Genomic DNA, 21,627 nt, shown 5'->3' with positions numbered 1-21,627 from the left:
GGAAATAATGTCGTCTTGGTACATTGAGATACAGTGCTAGTTTTTCTCACACATTGATCGTCTCAATAATGAATAGAAATAAGGAGTCCATAACTAATTCGTTACTTCTACGGATGTCTCTTTTGGATAATTTGTATCTCATTCGTGGGATCATTACAAATTCATAAAGTCAGTAGTTTGTTTAGCAACAAATATCATGTTCAGGGGCTCTTGGCATCACTCCTGGATTTGTCGTCATGATCATGGCTTTTCAGTTCGTCAAGAGGGCAAGGTCACAGGTAGCGCGAAGCCTCCTTGCAAAATTTCCATCAACTTGAATGCAGGCTGCGGGTGGTAGCCATATTGTGGTAGGCCACATTGGTCAACTTAAGTAAAATTAAACACAAAACAAAATTACTGCACGGAAATGATTATACAGTGTTATTCCCCTACTAATACCCTTATGTGTATTTATTTATCTAGCCATTTGCGACATCAAAAGCGATTAATGTATATTAATTATGAGCGCAAAACACAATAACATCACATAAGCAACATCTATTTCGTCAATTTGCTCACCAACTTAGTTCACTTATTATTTCAGCCATGCAATAGCATTCCCACGTGTAATTGTTTTATTAATAAGATTGATTAGACCAGACTCGACAAACTTTAAGTAGTTATTAATTAATCAGTAGTACTTTTAATTATAACATGCAAAAATGAAACAGGTATTTGGTTTTAAAGTAAAAACCCTGCTCCATCAATCCCCCCTTTGGTGATATCTTATCACCACAAAAATAAAAAATTTAAACCAAAAATCAATTTCGTTTCCCCTTTTGAAGAAATTCAAAATATCTTCTTGTTCATTTTTCAAACCCTTGTTTCCATCTCATCTTCTTTCTTAGTTTCTATATACATGCTTTCTCTTAGCTCTTCTAATTCTATTTCTTGTGGATCTCTTTCTGGTTTCTTTTGTCTCCTTTTAACATTTTCTTTTGTAATTTTCTTTTTATTTCTTCTATATCTACAACACATACACCCTAATCTAAGAATCAATAATGCAACAATTACACATGTTAATGGAAATAATATCTTACCAAAAATGGTACTACCTATTTTAGCTACAAAATTCTTAATAGCAATCATCTAATTAGCCATTTTAGTCTAGATACTTTCAGCTTCCAGTGGTACTAATTCTTCATGCAAATCAGTAATATTCTTGATATAAACTTTTAGATCTTTGCTTTCATCAGGAATGTAAGTGCAACAATGTTGAACTTTCAACATTCCACAGACTCCACCCTCTTTTGCCAAAAGAATGTCAAGGGCAAGTCGATTTTGCATCGCTATAGCGCGTAAAGCAACCATTTCAGTATTTACCAAAAGAAAGCCTCCAGCGGTGCTTGTTGACAAGCGATCCACCACTGTTGACAGCTTCCGAATGCCAAAGGCATTTAAAGAAATTCCCACTGCTGGAATTAAAGCTCCAAAAATATCTCCTACAATTTCTGTCCATGTTTCTCTTCTATAGCGTGTTAAGGGATTAGTTTGTTCGGCATCGTCTACTCTATCCATGTGAAAAATCTTTGGAAAGACCAGGCCAACATAACATGTGCCAAACCAATGGTCAGGCAAACGGTAATAAGCCTTGTTCCCACAAATATAATACACTCCAGGAAAAACTGGATCTTCTCCTCCTCTAAATCCCCATCCGGTTGCAATAAAGTATGTATCATGGCACTCACTAGTCCCTATGAAATAATAATCATACTGGGATCTCTTCCTGGTAATGCATAGTTTGCCTTTCTGTGGTGCATCTATAGCCATAGTTGGACTGGCTCCATTTTTCAATTCTTTTTCTTTCTCAATATCCCACATTGTTTCACTCATTTTATGCCCTTCTGCTTTCTTGTGCATGTTCAACCTTCTTCTCTCAACCATGTCTAGAAAATTCTTCTCTTCTCCCTTCAAACTGCAAGTTAAATTATTTCTAAAAACATATTCTAAGGTTAATTCTCTAGTTTCTAAAAAAATCTCACCGAAAGTGTTAGCTTCTTTTGCAAGATTCAGTTCTTTATTCATAGGCAATTGCCCAAGAATATTATCTACATTAGACATATTATAATCTAATTTCCCTAACTGATAAAATATACTAATCAACACACTACATGAAATTCCATACGTAGCCGGAAGATGATGATAAGTCACTCTTTCCGAAACAGAGGCAGGTAATTGCATGCAAACGTAGCAATCCCTTACATCCATTGTCTTTACGTATTCATACAACAATTTAGAAAAAACATTGCTAGAAAAATCATTAATTGACCTATCCTTATGTATATGTACATTGCTAGTTCTAGTTGGTACTATCTTCGGTGAACTCTTCCCTATATTAGTTTTGTTCTCAGTATGACCTTCTAAAGTGTCTATAGTGATTCTAAATGAAATCAGTAGAGCAAGCACGCTCCAAAGCAGCATTAATAATCCTGTACAGCAGCAGCACATCTTGCACCATCTTTTCAGAAAGGTACATCTACTTTGATTATTCTCAGTGTTAGCCATTTTGTTAATTTGACCGTGTCTTTTGGACTTAGCCTCTTCTACTCCACTACCGATCTTTTTTTTTTTTAGGGCAGCAAGTACCCTCCAGATTATTACAATCTATTAGTTCTTAATTTTACTTTTTCACTTTCTTCTTCAAGTGACTTCCTTGGATTTACTCAATTTGGATTTTTATCACTTTTCACTGTTTCTTCATCATCATCAAACTGTATCAGGTCCTGAACATCCGTCTCTTCTCCAATGTCGGACAAGATAACTCTCAGGATTCCCACAGCTTCTTCTTCAGCAACCACTTTCAGTAAAGCCTCCTCTGGACTTCCTTGACTGTCTGCCTCTTCTCCTTGTTCAGGCAGTGCCACATACGTCCATTCTGGTGACTTATACCTCTGGTTTGGATTTCTTATTCTTTTAGTTCTCTCAGGTATCTTTGTTTCTTCTTCTTTAGTTGGATTTTGACTTGACACTTCGTTCACCTGTTCAGCTTTCGAAGAGTTAACTCGTGTCAGTCTATACCTCAGTCTCTTTATCTTATTGGGCCAAAGATCTCCTTTAGCATTTCTCCTTTGTTTTCCTTCTTTATTGTTTCTTTCTCCAAGCCAAGTTCTCTTTCTCAGAACTCGTCCTACATGTATCTCATTGTCACTTTCATCAGACTCTGTCTCAGTTGCCTCTTGTTCATCAACAGTTTTCTTTTCTCCAACAACCTCCTTTCCTCCAACAGTCTCTTTTTCCACCAATTGAATTTTCCCTACTTGTGTCCCTCCTCGGGTCTCCGACACGCAATCTTCTTGCTGTCTACTTGTCCCTTCACCTAGCTTGTTGTTGATGTTCCCTACACCTCCTCTGTCCCTCTCTGTCTTTTCCTGTCCCTTCTTCTTCAGGATTTATCTCAGGTGGAACTTGTTCAATTTCCTCATTTGATTCTGGTGTCACTTCTGTTGGAATGTTCTTTTCTTTTCTTTCTTTCTTTTTGTGTTGGTCACTGTTAGTTGAAATCTCAGGTACTTCTTCAGAATCTGAACTCGCCTCTGCGGTTGGCACTGTTCTTTTCAAAACCTCTTCTGGTGGGATGAAAATTTCTCTTAACTCACTTTCCCCACTTTCAGGATTCTTTTTCCTTCTTATTGCCTCACTGTCTGCATCATCACTGGAATCTGATTCTTCAAAGTATTCTTTTCCAGTGACGTCTCTTGGATTTGGAACTCTCAATGTGTGACTTGCATGTATCCAATTTTTCACTCCAGCACACTTCACAGCAGTCGTTGTGGTCAGAATCACTTGTCTTGGCCTTCCCCACCTTGGAACCAGGCAATTCCTTTTTCTGTGGACTTGTATCCTTACCGAGTCCCCTGGGCTCAGATCATGGGCTGGTTTCTTTTCAAGTGTGGTGGCGTCTTCTCCAACCTGGTGAAACACAGAATGAACTGCGTCAGCCAGGCCTTTACAGTAATCCAAAATCATGTCATCAGTTATAGTCATCAGCTTGTTGACTGGTACAAATGCATGTCTCATAGCACGTCCCATGATAATTTCATGTGGACTCAAACCTGTTGTTCTGTCTGGAGTAGACCTAATGGTCATCAGGACTAGAGGCAAGACATCGGGCCATTTCATTCCTGTGGCTAAGCACATTTTGCCAATTCTGTTTTTGATGGTACCATTCATTTGTTCAACCACACCAGAAGCCTCTGGTCGGTAAGCACAATGTAGCTTCTGCTGTACACTCAATGCTTCACAGATCAAACCCATGATTTCATTATAAAAATGTCCTCCTCTGTCTGATTCAATGGTCACGGGGAACCCGTACCTTGGGATGAACTCTCTTAACAGTAGCTTGGCCACTGTTATCCCATCATTTCTTCTTGTTGGATATGCCTCCACCCACCTGGAGAACAAACAGACCACCACCAGGACATACCTCAATCTGTTGACTTGGGGCATTTCAATGAAATCTATCTGCATTCTTGTGAAGGGTCCTCCCTCTCTGCCTATTGTTCCTAGGCTCACCACTGTTTTCTTTCCAGGATTGAATTGCTGACATATCAGACATCTCTGACAGAGACTCTCTGCTATCAGCCTGAATTTTGGACTATACCAGGTTTGCTTAAAGGCTCTTATCATAGCATCCCTTCCCAGGTGTCCTTGGCCATGATACATCCTCGCCATTGTTGACTGCATGCTATTTGGCATGACTGGTCTTCCATCCCTATAGACCCACACATGATCCTTTTCCCTAGGTGCACAACCTGCTTTCACCCAATCTTTCATTTCCTCATCTCCTGCCTCATCCTGCAGCTGTTTCACTTCCTCCCATGTTCCCACCTCATTAGTAAACATTAAGGAACAAGAAGACATTTCTCTTTCTTTACTCCGATTAATGGAATGATTATTTCTTGCACAGTATTGTGCTATGTCATTTGCAAATTTGTTCCCAACGGTGACAAAATCATCACCTTGACCATGAGCCGCACATTTTACAACTGCTAGTTCTTTAGGCAGTTGTATCGCCTCTAGCAATTTTCCAACCACATCAGCATTCTTTATGGGAGTTCCACTTGAGGTCAGGAAACCTCTTTGTAGCCATAGCTGGCCAAAATCATGGACAACTCCGAAGCCATACTGGCTGTCAGTCATCACTGTCACTCTCACATTTCTTCCAATCTTGCAGGCTTTTGTTAGTTCCACCAATTCTGCCACCTGAGCGGATTTAACTCCTTTCAAAGGTGATGCTTCCACAACTCCTGAAACTGTACACACAGCATATGCAGCACTCAGTGTTCCTTCATCTGTTCTCAGGCAAGATCCATCCACAAACAACACATGATCACTCTCAGGCAGTGGCAGATCTCTTATGTCTGGTCTTGGTTTTGTACAGTAATCAAGCACATCCAGGCAGTCATGATCAACTTCATTTCTCACTCCCACACATTCAGCACCAGGCAACAGTGTCGCTGGATTCACATTCACACATCTCTCCAGACTCACATTGGTTGCACCAAGAATGACTTTCTCATATTTAGTCAGCCGACTATGGGACATAAACTGTGTCCGGCTCCTTGTTAAAAGGATTGCCACATCATGAGGTACGAATACCCGTACAGGATATCCCATTATGATTCCCTCACTTTGTTCCAGACTTCTACATGTAGCAGCTACTGCTTTCAGGCAACCTGGTAAACCCACAGCTACTGGGTCGAGTGTTGATGAGAAGTATGCAATTGGCCTTCTCAGACGTCCATGTTTCTGGATTAACACTGAAAGTGCACATCCATTTCTCTCACTACAGTACAGCTCAAATTATTTTTCGTAATCTGGCATTCCTAGGGCAGGAGCTTCACATAGTCTGTTCTTTAACTCTTTAAATGCAGCCATTTTTTCTGGGTTTAGTTCCAATGGGTCTTTCACCTCACTTTTGGTCAATTTAGTCAATGGCTTGGCAATCAAGGAAAAGTTACTTATCCACTGACGACAGTAACCCACCATTCCCAGGAACATTCTCACCTCTCTTTGTGTCATTGGGGCTCTCATCCCTCTAATGATTTTAATCCTGTCAATGGTCACTTTCCTCAGGCCTTTCTCAATGTTATGTCCCAAATACTGGACTTCTTTTTTGCAGAATTGCAATTTGGCTGGAGATACTTTTAATCCTCCATCTGCCAAGTGATTCAGTAGAGCAATGGTGCCTACTTCACAAGCTTCACGTGTTTTTGATGCCACAAGCAGGTCATCAATGTATTGGACCAAAACTGAATTTTCAGGCATTGTTAGACTTTCCAGAGATTTCTTCAACAATCGATTAAATATTGAAGGGCTCTCTGTATACCCCTGTGGAATTCGGCACCATGCCAAAATCCGCTCTCCAAATCTAAAAGAAAATATTGGCTGGCTGTCATGATGCAACGGGATTGAAAAGAAAGCATGACACAAATCAATTACGGTATACCATTCTGCATCATGGGGAATCTGATACAAAATCACTGATGGATTTGGCACAATGGGACAGCATGACACAACAGTCTTGTTAATTTTTCTCAAATCCTGTAATATTCTGAACTTTCCATTAGGTTTCTTCAGTCCCATTATTGGTGAATTACATGGGCTGCTCAATATTTCTCTTAACACCCCCTGCTGAATCATTTTCTCAATGATGGCTGTTATTCCTTCAATTATTTCAGGTGTCAGTCTGTATTGTGGAATGTTTGGGTAAACCACTCCCTCTTTTACAGTAATCTTTACTGGATCTACATTTCTCATCAGGCCCACATCTTCTCCAGTAAAATCCCAAACTGCTGCTTTCACTGTCTGTTTCAATTCTGGGGGTAATGCATCTGGATTAAATACAGCACATGTCCCCAAAGCCTCACATTCCCTGTTATCCATGGTCATTCTGTATAGGACATCCTCATCTGGTGTTTCAAAGGTTATTCCATCTGGAGTACAGAAAATAGTGCAATTCATCTTGCACAGCAGGTCCCTGCCCAGCAAGTTCACAGGACTAGTGTCACACACCACAAATCGGTGCATGTCTGAGAATTTCCCTATTCTAACCCTTACTGGTTCAGTAAGATAAGTTTTAATCTGTGTGTTGGACACACCAACTACTTGGATTGCTTCATCCGAGAGAGGAGGATTCTTTATATCAGCTGACCTGACAGTTGATCTCGTCGCTCCTGTGTCAACTAGAAAAGTAACACTTTCACCATTGATTTTTCCATCTACAAAAGGTCCTGCCTGGTCTATTTCTAGAGTTGCGCCAAGTACGCACTCCTCCTCCTCTCTTCGGCACCGTCAGAAGTCTCCCTCAGAATCACTTCCCTCATTTTTCAGCCAGTATTGGGATACAGCGCTTGCGCGTTTTGGCTTGATTACCTGCTCTTCATCGTAGAACCCCGACTCTTGATTGTACTTCTGGGATCCTCTTCTCTGTGGCAAGGGTGGTTTTGGCACCTGATTCTGCTGCTTAACAGCCTTCTGTTGTTGCTGATGCTGACCACACCCCTCACTCTGCACCTGTGAATTCAATGATGGATTGTCATTATTAGTAGACGGTGGATTCTTACACTCGGATTTCCAGTGCCCTACTTTTCCACAGTTGTGGCAAGGGAATTTCTTCTTTGCCTCCTCAATATTTCCTTTCCCTTTTCCTGGACCAAACCTGGGTTTATTTCCTGGGTTATTTGCTTGTTCAACCAACTGAGCTTCCTGTCTTTCTACAACTTTCACTTGTGCCCACATTTCCTTTTCTTTCAGTTTCCTTTGCTTTGCCTCAATCTCATCACTGAAGTATTTTGCATGTCTCAGGATCTCATCGATATTTTTGCTCTGCCAGTCTACGGTATGCTGCCTTATCATTTCACTGATTTCAGGTCGCAAGCCATATACAAATCTATATACAAAATGGCTCAGGTCCTTGTCACCCAGATGTTCATCTCCCCTGAACTGTTTGAAAGCCAGTATTAGTCTTTCATAATATGCATGGACTGATTCTTTCAATTCTTGATGTGTTCGATCTATTTTAACCCAATCTGTTTCCTTGGGGGGTACCTTATTTTTCAAGAAGGCCATAACCTGTTCATACTTTTTCATGACCTCCGGATCTGGAGCTCCTGTCTTTGGATCTCTTGGGTATTCCTTAGTGGGCCAGTCTATGACTATTTTACATTCTGCCCACAGGTCTGCTGGTACAATTATATCAAACAGACTATTCAGCTCAATCCACAACACTTTTGACAACTTCACAAATCTGTCGACCTGTCTATACCACTCGACGGGCTTCTCCCTTAGTCGAGGGAAATCATTTGTAAATGACAAAATATCCTGTCTGGTCCATGGGACATGTACGTACCCACCTCCTGGAATCTCCCTCATGGGGTAGGCTGTCACTGCTTTCTCCTTTTCTTTCAGAGGGAATGTCGAGTAAGTTCTGTCTGCTGCATCCTCTCGCTTTCTATACCATCTATGTTTCCATCTCTCCACATCTCCCCATTTTCTCAGCAAAGCAATCATCTCCTTAATCTGCCCTGTTCGGCCTGCATTGTTCAAATTCTCAATGTCCTTATCTGTAAAATCCACTTGGTAAGGCTTTTGTAAAGCTTTTACCTTGTCCATGTCGATCCCCATTTCACTGGCTATTCCTTTCAACCTGTCATGTATGTTCTTCGCTCTCCATGTGATACTTTTACATAAAAAGAGAATCTCCCCTTCCTGATAATTTTTCAGCGTTTCTGTAGGGATTGTTCCTACAATCAGCTCCTCCATTTCCATACGTAGCCTAGCTACATCAATTCCCTGGGATTCTTTTTCTTTCCTCTGCAAAGCCTTCAACCAATCATTCAAATCTTCAGCAGTTATTCCCACAGATTTTTCTACACCCCCTGGTTCTGACACTCTTTGTGGTTCTAGGATTGATCCTCTGTTCCCTTCCACACATCCAGAATTCCAACTTGAGTTAGTCTGTACACTCAATTCTCCTCCACATATGGTATGTCTCCACTGATTTTCTCCCGTTCTCCACTGTGTTTCTCCTGCTCTCATTTCTGCCTGCTCTGGAGGAACAATCAATCTATTGCCCACATATGGAACTGTCAAACCACTTTCGCCCGTCCTCTGCTTGTCGAAAATCGGCATAACCGGACCTATTGTCACAGGCACTGTAACTGCCTCAAGATTCTTAGTCAGTTCCCTGATTTTCTCTGTCAATTCAAAGGTAGTCCTTGCTAGTTCTCTGGTCTTTTCATCCTCAACTTCATTCTCCCTTTCTCTCCCTCTTTCTCTCTCGCTTTCTCTCTCTCTTTCTCTCTCTCTTTCTCTCTCTCTTTCTCTCTCGCTTTCTCTCTCTCTTTCTCTCTTTCTTTCTCTCTCTCTTTTCGCCAGAGAACAACTGCTTTTCAACCCAGGGGTGGTACCCTCTGTCTTAATAATCCACAGGGTGTCTCTCATTGGGGTCACTGCTGTTCCTACCTCTGGTTCTCGTCTATACGGGGGTGGTCTTTTGTAGAGCATGTCCTCTAGGACATCGTCATCAGACTCATTCGCCCCATACCTCCTTGTTTCTACATTATGTTCTTTCTCTGTACACTTTCTCCCTTCCGTCTCCTCTGCTGTTCTTACAGGATATAATCCCTCGGTCATACTGGCATCACGCCATCGTCTCATCTGGTCATGATGGGTTTCTCGATCATACTTTCGCCCGAACATATACCGGTAATTCCCTCCACTCCTCTGCTTTTCTCGCTCATGCATTTCATCTTCCCATTCAGTTAATGCCTCAAATTGCGTCGGCCTAGGCCGAGGCTCTAAACACATCATCCGCTCCCGTAAGTTTCTCAGTATGGCCAGATTAAATGAGCCATGTCCCGGGAAAGCTAAAAGCCAATCCTCTTTTGTATACTTCACCCAGTTATCTAACCAAATACAGGTATGATACCCATACTTTGCAACCATGAAGGATGCGGGGTTTCTTATCGGCGGGGAAGTAACTGTCCTTCCCTAGTCACAAATTAATATCTTTATCCTTGTCAAACCAGTTCTTAACCTTACTAAACAAGGATTTATTTTTCTTTTCCTCAGCGTGGTAATAAATTTTCTTATTTTTCCGCAACCCTTTTGTCTTTCTACAACTGTACGATCACCTGTCCAATTGCAGCGCGACTCACACCAATGCACCAATCCTGGAGCGTCTACGTCACTAACTCAGTCCACGAATCTCAGCGCGACTCACACCAACGCACCAATCCTGGAGCGTCTACGTCACCCTGTATGTCTCCCAATCCTTGCGCGGCGTACACTAGCGCACCAATCACCGTGCTTCCACCGTTCCAACCCACTTTTCAATCACAGCGCGGTCTCCCTGACATCAGCAGTCGCTGCAGCAGCTTCTGCTTCTGTATCCTGTCTCTCTCGTCTACCCCTCCTTTACAAGACTACTTGGTATACTTTGTTTCAACTTCTACGAGTTTGTTAGTTACAGCATACAAACATCTCCATTGTCTGGTTCGCTAGCCACAGAACAGCAAAAGACCTTTCCCACGAGAATTCCGTCTTTCCCGAGAGCAGCGCTTACCTCTGCCCTACTACGGAATCGTTACTTCCGTTGATAAAGTAGCACATCCCTCTACTCTACCCTTCTAACAAGCACCAATTAACTGTTTTCTCCGGAATGCTCCTAAGAGTTTCACAATTAACCAGAATGCCTTCTCATTCACGCACTTTCACACCAGAAAATGTAGTACATTCACACAGAATTCTGCCTTTCCCGAGAACAGCGAACAGTCTGTCCTACTACAGAATTATATCACACGTTAACAAAGCAGCGCTTACCTCTGCTCTGTCCTTCTAACAAGCTCAGAGAATACCTATTACCTTTCTAGTGATAAGCGTTAACGGAATGCCATAAGGATCCCTGATACAGAAGACCAGAACTTCACAGATAACCTTCGCTATCATATACACTTCTTTCACACAGAAAATACGTTTCTAATGGCAACACACGGCGATGCTACCTCATCGAACCCAGACAATGCGACGCGCAACTTCAATTGTCACACGTTTTCCCCTGTCTGCATACAGGGCCAAACAATCCCGCCTTTTTCCGAGAGCAGCACTCCCTCTGCCCTACTACGAAACTGTCACCGACTTCCTACGTCCCAGAAGCCATACACAATACATAAAACTCAATACAACTTCGACATACAGTGTTAGTACAAATATCAATCAATAATCAACAAGCCTATATACACGCAAACTCACCAGTTCAAGACAATAGTTAACCATCATTCTGCTACCAAGAAACTGGTGCAGATCGGAGCTTCCGAATCCCCTCTACTTCCACGGACGGAGTGATTTCACAGTCACACACGCACACACACATCACACGCTGGTGGGGCCCATTACACCAACATTCATCCTACCACTCTATCCGTGCCATGTATAAGGGGAGACACTTTCAATACCTAACCAATCTGCATGTACCCTGAGGTCAATGGCATCAACTAGTTGCTATAGATCTGGTGAAAACATTTCTGACATGCAAATAAATTCAATAACATGACAATAAAATAACCACCCGACACAGTGATTCAAACAGAATATTCATTTATCTAAAATTGTATGAAAAGCCAAATAAATGCAAATTCATTTCTCTCATATTTACCTATTCTGGCTAAAAGTCGGATCCTAAGTCAGAACCGGTCCTCAACAATATAATCAAAGTTTCTAGCCGTCATGTAGAGTCACAGTCCTCTTCTGTCAGCATCGGGACCTCGGATCATCAGTTCGGGAAGAAGTGGCGCTAGACCTCTCTAGTCTACTAATATATATACTAAAATTACATTCCAAAATGTTGCAATCATATCGTACAAAACGGATGAATGGTGGAAATAATGTCGTCTTGGTACATTGAGATACAGTGCTAGTTTTTCTCACACATTGCTCGTCTCAATAATGAATAGAAATAAGGAGTCCATAACTAATTTGTTACTTCTACGGATGTCTCTTTTGAATAATTTGTATCTCATTCGTGGGATCATTACAAATTCATAAAGTCAGTAGTTTGTTTAGCAACAAATATCATGTTCAGGGGCTCTTGGCATCACTCCTGGATTTGTCGTCATGATCATGGCTTTTCAGTTCGTCAAGAGGGCAAGGTCACAGGCAGCGCGAAGCCTCCTTGCAAAATTTCCATCAACTCGAATGCAGGCTGCGGGTGGTAGCCATATTGTGGTAGGCCACATTGGTCAACTGAAGTAAAATGAAACACAAAACAAAATTACTGCATGGAAATGATTATACAGTGTTATTCCCCTACTAATACCCTTATGTGTATGTATTTATCTAGCCATTTGCGACATCAAAAGCCATTAATGCATATTAATTATGATCGCAAAACACAATAACATCACATAAGCAACATCTATTTCGTCAATTTGCTCACCGACTTAGTTCACTTATTATTTCAGCCATGCAATAGCATTCCCACGTGTAATTCTTCTGTTAATAAGATTGATTAGACCAGACTCGACAAACTTTTAGTAGTTATTAATTAATCAGTAGTACTTTTAATTATAACATGCAAAAATTAAACAGGTATTTGGTTTTAAAGTAAAAACCCTGCTCCATCATTTGCACTCAGCAAATCTAAATCAGTAGTCCTAAATTTATGACTAATTCTAACCAACTTTAAAGTATTTAAGACAAGGGGGCTGATTACAATGTCGGTCAGAAGTGCCTTCGTGTTCCTGTGTGAGGCAATTGGCCCGACCAATCACGCTTCAGATGCGGTCGTTCCGATTGCTGCATTAAGTTGCCAAAACCCATTGCTTACCCACCTACTTGGGGGCAGATTTACAAGTTCCTTGCGCCACTTTTGCGTCACTTTTCTCATGTCCATTTTCTCACTTCCATTTTACCTTTATTGAAAAAAATCACTCTTGATGCGACTAACCCCTCCAATTATCGGCCCATTGCCAGACTGCCGCTGCCAGCAAAGATAGTGGACAAAATAATGAACAACCAATTGTCCCTATTTATCAATGCCAATGGCCTCTTGGATCATACCCAATTTGGCTTCCGCAAGGATCATAGTACAGAGTTGGCATTGATCAAAGCCTCCGAGGAGATCAGGGCAGTTATGGATGGCGGAGGTGCAGCAGCTCTGGTGCTCCTTGACCTCTCTGCGGCATTTGACACGGTGGATCATCGTCTTCTGCAGAGTTGTCTGGAGAAACTTGGATTGGGAGAGTCAGCACGAGCACTTATAGCCTCCTTTCTAACAGATCGTACCTCCACCGTATCCATGGATGGTTTTAATTCAGACTTTTACACACTTCCCTGTGGCGTCCCACAAGGGAGCTCTCTAAGCCCCACACTATTTAATATATATGTATCTGAGCTAGCACCCCTTATTCGGGACTTTGGCTTCAGTCTGACTACCTATGCCGATGACACTCAGATTGTGGTGGCAGCTTCCAAATCCCAACAGTCTCCGGCTCCGCAGTTCAGGAGTTGTATGAGCGCAATTAATAAGTGGATGACAGCACATTGCTTGAGACTCAACTCCAGTAAAACGAAAGTCCTAATTTTCAGCAGCATTCAGCCCCCTTGGAATGATCTGTGGTGGCCCGCCGATTTGGGCTCCCCGCCCAACCCGGTGGTTAAGGCAAAGAACCTGGGCGTACTTATGGATACCAAACTCACTTTCCATCACCACACAAATGCGGTAGTTTCGGCATCACACTTTCTTATCAAAAAAATCAGGAAAATCTTTCCTTACATTCCTAATCATACCAAGAGAACAGTAGTCTCCTGCCTTATCTCATCTAGGCTTGACTACTGCAACGGTCTTCTCTTGAACGCCCAGAAGCAACATCTGCATAAACTACAGATGATCCAGAATTCTGCAGCCCGCCTCATACTGGATATTTCTAAATATCACTCTGTCTCCAATGAAATCCGCTATCTTCACTGGCTTCCTATACCTCAGCGAATTGATTTCAAAGCCCTGTGCATTGTCTTTAAGGCTTTGCATGGTATCGGTCCGTCTTTCTTGCAGGATCATTTTTCTTGGTATTGTCCCACTAGACAGCTGCGATCCACTGGAGCTCGATTACTTGCTGTTCCTAGAATTTTCAAAGCCCACTGGGGTGGACGCAGCTTCTTCTATGGAGCGTCCAAATTGTGGAATACTCTTCCCTTTTACCTCAGAAACGCTAGCTCCCTGTTAACTTTCAGGAAACAATTGAAGACTTGGCTTTTCCAGCATTAGAGGCAAAGTAGTCTTGTATCTCTGTTATGTCTAGCGCCAAGACACCCCCGGGTATACATGCGCTCTATAAATCCCTGTAACATAACATAACATAACGTAACATGTTAAAAGTGATGCAAAAGTGGCGCATGGGGCCTGTAAATCTGCCCCATGGTTTCTCTGATTCCGACTGGAAATTCTGATCCTGAAGCTCCCTGAAACGCCAAATGGAGCCGTTCGGACTTTTGACCCTGGAACCTCCCGCCCCATTACAATGCAAATTTCCGACATGCTGAATCTGCTGGGCCAACCACCTTGTCAGAGCAGGAAGGTAGGGGAGTATTTCAAGTCCAGAGACATGCTTCCAGCGACCTATGTTGTGCAGCTATGAAGTACATCATGCATGTCATCCCTCTACTATACATCATCGATGAATATTACAATCCGAACCAACGCAGACATCGATGCTGGTAAGTAAGACACCTACCCCTACATATTAAGGTAACTACCAATGCGAAAGTCAATAGTGTAGAAAGTGTTCCATAGCATGTTGAGCATGGCTAATATGTGAATGCCATCTTCAGGAATCGACACTCTGACCATCAAATTCTTGATGAAACACAAATTTTACGTTTAAATAGGAATGCCCAAGCTACATATATGTATGTATATCTAAATGAATAGATGAGTACACCGCAGAACACAAAGATATATTACATTGCAACAGAACAGCAATGCACTCACAAAGGTATGTCCACAGAAATATATGCAATGGCACCAGTGCCGCATCTAGATTAATCTTTTCCCTGGGAAGAATCTGAATCTCTGAAATGCATACAAATACGACAAGATGGCATGTCATAGGAAGTCACATTGCAGGAAGTGATGTCATTTACTATATTTAACTTGTCATTTTTCAAACACCATTGCAAGAAACACCTTATCTAGTCTTTATATCTTGAAATTGGCCAACAACATGTATGAACCCCACATGAAAATGATGTCAAAATGCATGGCTAATCTACCAAGTAGCAATACAATATATCCACCAAATTAGATGGAAAAGCAAGGCCTAGCTTGTTTACAATCTGACACCTCGCTTAACCTGAACACCAAATTGACTAATACAATCCAACCTGGACTGCTACTCCTCCATCAGCCCCAATCGCGGAATCCCACACCTTGTGTCCTGATGAGTACAGCAGTGTCGGGGCAGGCATCCACCAAACCCTCCGCTCCCTATTATCTCAAACTCGCCACAGGGCAGGGTGCCAGGTCATCATAGGGAGTCACAGCCAGCATGGGATGTTTGATGTGTCAGTATTAACAACATTTGAAGGCTCCAGCACATATCCAGAGCAGGAATCAAACGTATGAATCTCTTCCCTACAATCCCTAGATTGTACCCAGGTCTGCTTGCACGCACACATCACTCAAATACATTGGGCCACAACTATCCTAGAGCCCCTTTTGCTTTGTCGGGCCAGCTTTACATGCCCCTGGTAGACCTGTGGCATTCCTCCACCACTGTTCACTTAGGCCAGCCAGAGGGGCATGAGATAGGATATCTACCTGTACAGTCAAGATATGGCAGCAAAATGTTCCACTTTGAGTTATAGTAAAAAGTAAAAAGAGTCCACATGGAGCACTTAAAGGATGGTTCATGGTGTAAATCCTTGGGAACGGATGAAATACATCTCAATACTAACACATTTTATTACATACAACAAAAACAGACAGGGAATTGCGTGTGTTGCCATATGGATGAATGCATGTACCTGCAAGTCACAAGACATTTCAACATCCAAACTAATCCCTTACTATCAGCTTATCATCATGCTTGGGCACACCTTGAGTAAATCATCTTTCATTAAGCAGGCCATGAAGATCTGGTCAGCAGGGCATAACAAACATTCATCATTGAGTCAAGTATACCGCAAAAGGAGCATATGGTACAATGCTGAACAACTCCAAAAACACGATAAACATAACAAGATAGATGAGCACAGAGGGATGATGGACATTTAGAAGGTCAGCATCCCACATAACTCACAGTCCAGACATGGGGTTGAGACCGTGGCCTCTTGTACAATAGCCATTGTCAACAGTCGACCTTGTAGCATATGTGAATTCTAAGAGACCCCCCTACATGTGAATGAAGGAAGCGATGTCAGGCAGCCAGCCTGCCTCACATGACAGAGCAGCTGCCTTATCTAGCCATGTCTGGACCACCTATGAGAGGTCCATGACCACATGTCTGTGAGCCTGACCTTTCAAAGTCCTTCACACATCCAGTGGCTCTTCCGGTGCATCCTCTTATTCCTGTTGTAATTGTAATTGTAATTGTAATGGTATTTGTAGAGCGCGATTGCTGCCCGTGGGCGTCCAAGCGCTAAGCTGACCAGAAAGTGACGGAGGAGGTGCTATGGTACAGTGGGTTTGTCAAACAGCCATGTTTTTAAGTTTTTGCGGAATGATAGAAGATTTGAGTTGGACCGGAGTGAGAGGGGAAGGTCGTTCCAGAGCCTGGCGGTATTCAGCGAGAACATTCTTCCCCCTGCTCTGGCTCGCTTTACTCTGGGAATGACGGCAAGGAAGGCCTCCTTTGATCGTAGGTTCCTGTTGGGATGATAGGGGGTGACAAGATTTCTGTTGATCGCTGGGCTTGTGTTCCAGAAGGTGCGGTGCGCCAGGCACAGTGCTTTGAAGGCTATCCTCTGCCTCACTGGCAGCCAGTGGAGAATTTTTAGAGCAGGTTTAGCAGACTGAGTGCGCGGGATTTCTAGCAAGGAACGAGCTGCACAGTTTTGAACAACCTGCAGTTTTCGAAGTGTAAACTCAGGTGCCCCCATGTATAGGGCATTGTTCGAGTCAAGGCGAGACTGGATTAGCCCTTGGACCGCAACCTTTTTGGCTTCTAGTGGCAGCAGCGGAAGAACCTTCCTCAAGGTTCTTAGAAGGCCAAAGCATGTGGCAGATAGTTTTGTGGCCTGGGTGGAGAAGGAGAGTTTGCTGTCCAACCACACTCCCAGGCTCTTCACGCTTTCCTTTGGGGTGGGGGGGGGACCCAGTGCATTAGGCCACAGGGAGGTGAATGGGACTGGAGAAGGTGGGCCTAGGAGCATGAGCTCCGTCTTATCTCCATTTAATTTAAGGGAGGAGTTGGTCATCCAACCCTTTATGTCCTCTAGGCAGTGTAGCAGATCGGCAGGGGAGCACTTGCTGTTCTCGGTCGTCATACAGCTTAGCTATTGCAATCCAGTGGAGGCACACAACTAACTCCCTGCACTGTGCAGCAGCCTCAGCCCTACACCATTAGTGAGTCGCTGTAGCCAAGTGTTGCAGTGTTGCGTCATCAGTGGCCTAACAATGGATGCAAATGTCCTGGCGTATGATGAGCATTTACAAATCCATCCTTTTATTGGATACCTTTTAAAAACTCATCTTCTGGAATATCCCTCGCTGCATCCCCTCCAATGGAAAGAGGTGATCCAACCCCTCACTGTGTCAAGTACACCTGTAACTCAGGACCACAGTTTTGCAGCAAACTTCCAATACCACAACATATGTTTCATATCTGAATTAGGTGCATTACATCATGTGTACAGAGGGCAGGGCACAAACCTTTGGGGTCGGACAGCTGAGGTGAGACATGCCCTGTGCTAGATGTCAAATTGAATAAACTAGAGTTTGGCATCACAAGATACTGTACATTGGAAGTGCCTAGTACATTCCCACTCCTCGTCCATGCGGGCACGTAATATATCAGTGTCTCATAGACAGCGAGCAGGTGACAGTGTGTCATTCTTTATGTGTGCAAACACATCAAAAAATAAGGGCACTAGTCTCTGACCTTCACCCATGACATGCAGGGCGTGGGTTGGGGGGATGCGCCAATTGAGTCCCATTTCAGCTATCAGTGGGCCATGTGCCAAGAAATGGCCCACCAAACTGTCAGGATCTTCCTACAACTGACCAAGAGTAATGTCCTCCTGGACCCTGAATCGGTCCCCCACTGAGCTCAATCCCATGTCGGTTCATGCCAACAGTCCTTCCCAACAATGCTTCTATAGAAAAGTGCTAAGTAGTGCAGAATAACAGACAGAGCGAATGGGATCATGTCCCTTAGTAGCCTCAGGCGCTTTTAGCTCAAATAAGCTACTTTCACCAGGCTGTCAGCCCCACCTGGGAGCTGCGCTCCAGGGAGCAACATTGATCCTGCCATCTCCTTTGCCCTGCATTTTGGGAACATGCCTACTACGTACAACTGCCTCCCAGCCTAACATCAAACCTGCCATTGCTGCGGTGCTGACACATAACATTTCATAACAAATGCTCACCGTGGGAAGCCTTCAGACAGACAGATTCAGCCTCCGCAGAGCCACACTTATCATGCCACTATTGCAGATCAACCCTCGCAGCATGGTGTCCGACTACGTGGAGGTGGCACGAGGCACAGCCAGTGCTAGGTGATGGCAAAAATGCAAGATGCACGGGAGCATAAACATCTCGGAAACTGAAATCCATCCTTGACCTGTAACTGGGAGATGCTGCAAAAGGCCATCTGTCGACATAAGGAGGATTGGCCCAGTTTAGATTCACACAATGTGGTTCTTTGCACCAGACAGTTACAGATCTCTAGGTACAAAAAACACGAAGCTCAGGCATCACCCTCTGCTCACCCGCTATCACCTCTTGTAGAGGATACTCCACCCAGAGGGTAAAACACAACGCTGAGCCCAGTTAACACCCAAACTCAACACACTCTGCAAATTTGATAGTCTCACATAAATATCTGGAATGTCCCTGCAGACAGACGGAATATAGAGCAGCGTGCCGTCTGCATCAATGGATACTCCTTGTACCTCATCGCCTCGTGAAACTTACCATACCTACCACCCCTGACAAACGTGCTGGTCTAGCGGCTACACTGCCAGTACAAAGAGCAGTGGGAAAAGGAGACAACCCTGACAAATCCCCTGCCCAATCTAAAAGAAGGTGACATGTCCATTAAAAATCTTGACTTGGGCTGTTGGCTTGGTATGAAAAAGACAAATGTGTTGTTGCAGCTGCAATGTTCAGTTTGGACTTAGTAGTAAACATGTATACCCAATCCACGGCATGGAATACCTTCACTAATTACAGAACTAAGCAGGCTGCATAGGGACACCTCCACTGGACTAGCTACAGCACCCTATTTTGGCTCTGAATGCTAAGCGTTGTGGATCTAGCAGGATTATAAACCTTTTGAACACCAAGCACTAGAGGCAATGTGTGTACCAGCAGGCGTGGTGCCACTACTGTGCTAAGGTTTAAAAATCCATTGCAAGCATGGACAAGGATTGTAGGAGGTCAGTTTGGCCATGACCCTGTTTGTTTTTACCAATGATAGCAAAAAAGACCTCTGCTTAAATTGTTATAGTCTCAAATCTCTCAAGGTGGCTGGAGATATCAGCAGTCACCTGTGGGCAAGTACAAACTCAATAGCCTTGTCGAGATTGGACGGAAGGCCGTCCAACCCATGAGTTGTCAATGTGGAAGTGCACATAATCACTCTGTGTATCGCTGGTATCAGCCAGAGGGTTGGTGAACACTGCATGTGATGCCAGATCAATTACAGGTAGATTCAATCCAGTCATGAGTTCAGAAACATTTACCTTGCGTTCAGACTACGGGGGAATGTGTAGGGCACAACAATACACCCTGAAGGATTCTTGGATGTCTGCCTGACTAGTGCACATCTGGTGAAGCTGATTCCTAATCATTGTCATCTGATGGGTTGTTGGTCTGCAATGGAGGAGGCAGGACAGGAGCTGCCCTGACTTATCTCCCTCCATGTGCATTCCAGCTTATCATGTTTTAAAGTGAAAGCAGTGCAGTTTCTCAATAAAATGGTTGTGGTGTATTTGAGCATCTGTCGGCATGGGTAACATCCCGGGATGCACCTGTACCACAGTCTCATGCTGACCTAGTGGTACCTCTGTCTCCATCAAAGCCCTATGGATATTGGCACTAGCCCCCACAAAAGCCACAACCACCTGCCGCTCAGTACCGCTTTCGATGCTTCCCACTCCAACGGCCTAGAAGTGGCTGTGTCCCCGTTGTCAGTGAAATAATTGAAGATGGAATCCCTCAGTAATGAGCTAAATGCATATTGTCCAAAAACAACGTAGGGGGTCTCTGCACACTACATCCAATGTGTATGTGTATTGGGTTATTTACAGAGGATGTTCTTCACCGGTTTTCAGCATCAAGCACCTCGGGCTGTCGTGTGTGCTGTTAACAAATATTTAAATTCCGAATGTGCTGATTGTGTGCTGCAGAGTAGTAGGAGTACTCATGGGTCTCAGGATGTAGGATCCACCAACAGCGTCAGATGGACCAGTAAGCATCTCATTGTGAAAGGCACACTGCCAACACTGGAGAGGATGCCGAGGGGGTGGATAATGGTCAATGTGGCTCTTGGACACAATAAACACCTCCATCTTAAAGCCAGGAGATATTGGTAAACCTCGTGAGGATAAGGGATAGGTGCAGAATGAAGTCTGGTTTGTCCATATTCACCAGAGAAACACTGCCCCATAATCCCGGATAACATCAAGGAGACCCTCTACAAAAACATATTTCTTTCGGGCTCAATGGCAGTGTCTAAGGGGCTCAATGGGACCCCTGTGCCGACCCACACAAGGGCTACCCTTGCCAAACCAGAGTAGATTATGCAAAAATAATGGATCTGCAAACACTTCTGGAACTGGGTCTAATGCTCCGGTGTCACATGGGTCTCTTGTAACAGTGCAATACTCTTTCCCAGCTCATTCTGATATATCATCACAAGGTGCATCTCTTCCTTGTCGTTCCCATACCTATGACCTTTAAAGTCATAATGCCATAAGTACCCATGTGAGTGAAGTGTACTGAGGAGGAGTTTCAGGTGTAGGCCGCCCCCAGGTGGGCCACCAACACACATATTATAGTTTTTTAAATGGGGGACATTGGGCTCTAATCAATGGACTGCCATTCAATGGTTCTGCCTCATGAAAGAAAACATGAACCCTCAACACCTCCACCCAGGGCAGTTTTCAAGGGGAAGACAGAGCAATCAGTGACATCAACCTACAAAAGGAAACTTAGCAATTACGCCCACACACAACTCAGCCAGGGCAAATCTAGGTGCAGGGAACATGTCCTGTGATGCCAATAGGTTTTGCACATGCTGGTAGTCTCCTAGCGGCCATTTCAACAATCTGTCATGAACAATTCGTGGCAAACAGGAAGAAGCAGCAGCTGAGCTAACACAAACTACATCCTAAACTTTCGTCTGGCAACTGTTTTTGCATACTTAC

The sequence above is a fragment of the Triturus cristatus genome, chromosome 12 (assembly GCF_964204655.1).
Source record: "Triturus cristatus chromosome 12, aTriCri1.1, whole genome shotgun sequence".
NCBI lineage: Eukaryota > Metazoa > Chordata > Amphibia > Caudata > Salamandridae > Triturus > Triturus cristatus.
The sequence above is the reverse complement of the archived record's forward strand: the minus strand, read 5'-3'. Positions refer to the sequence as shown.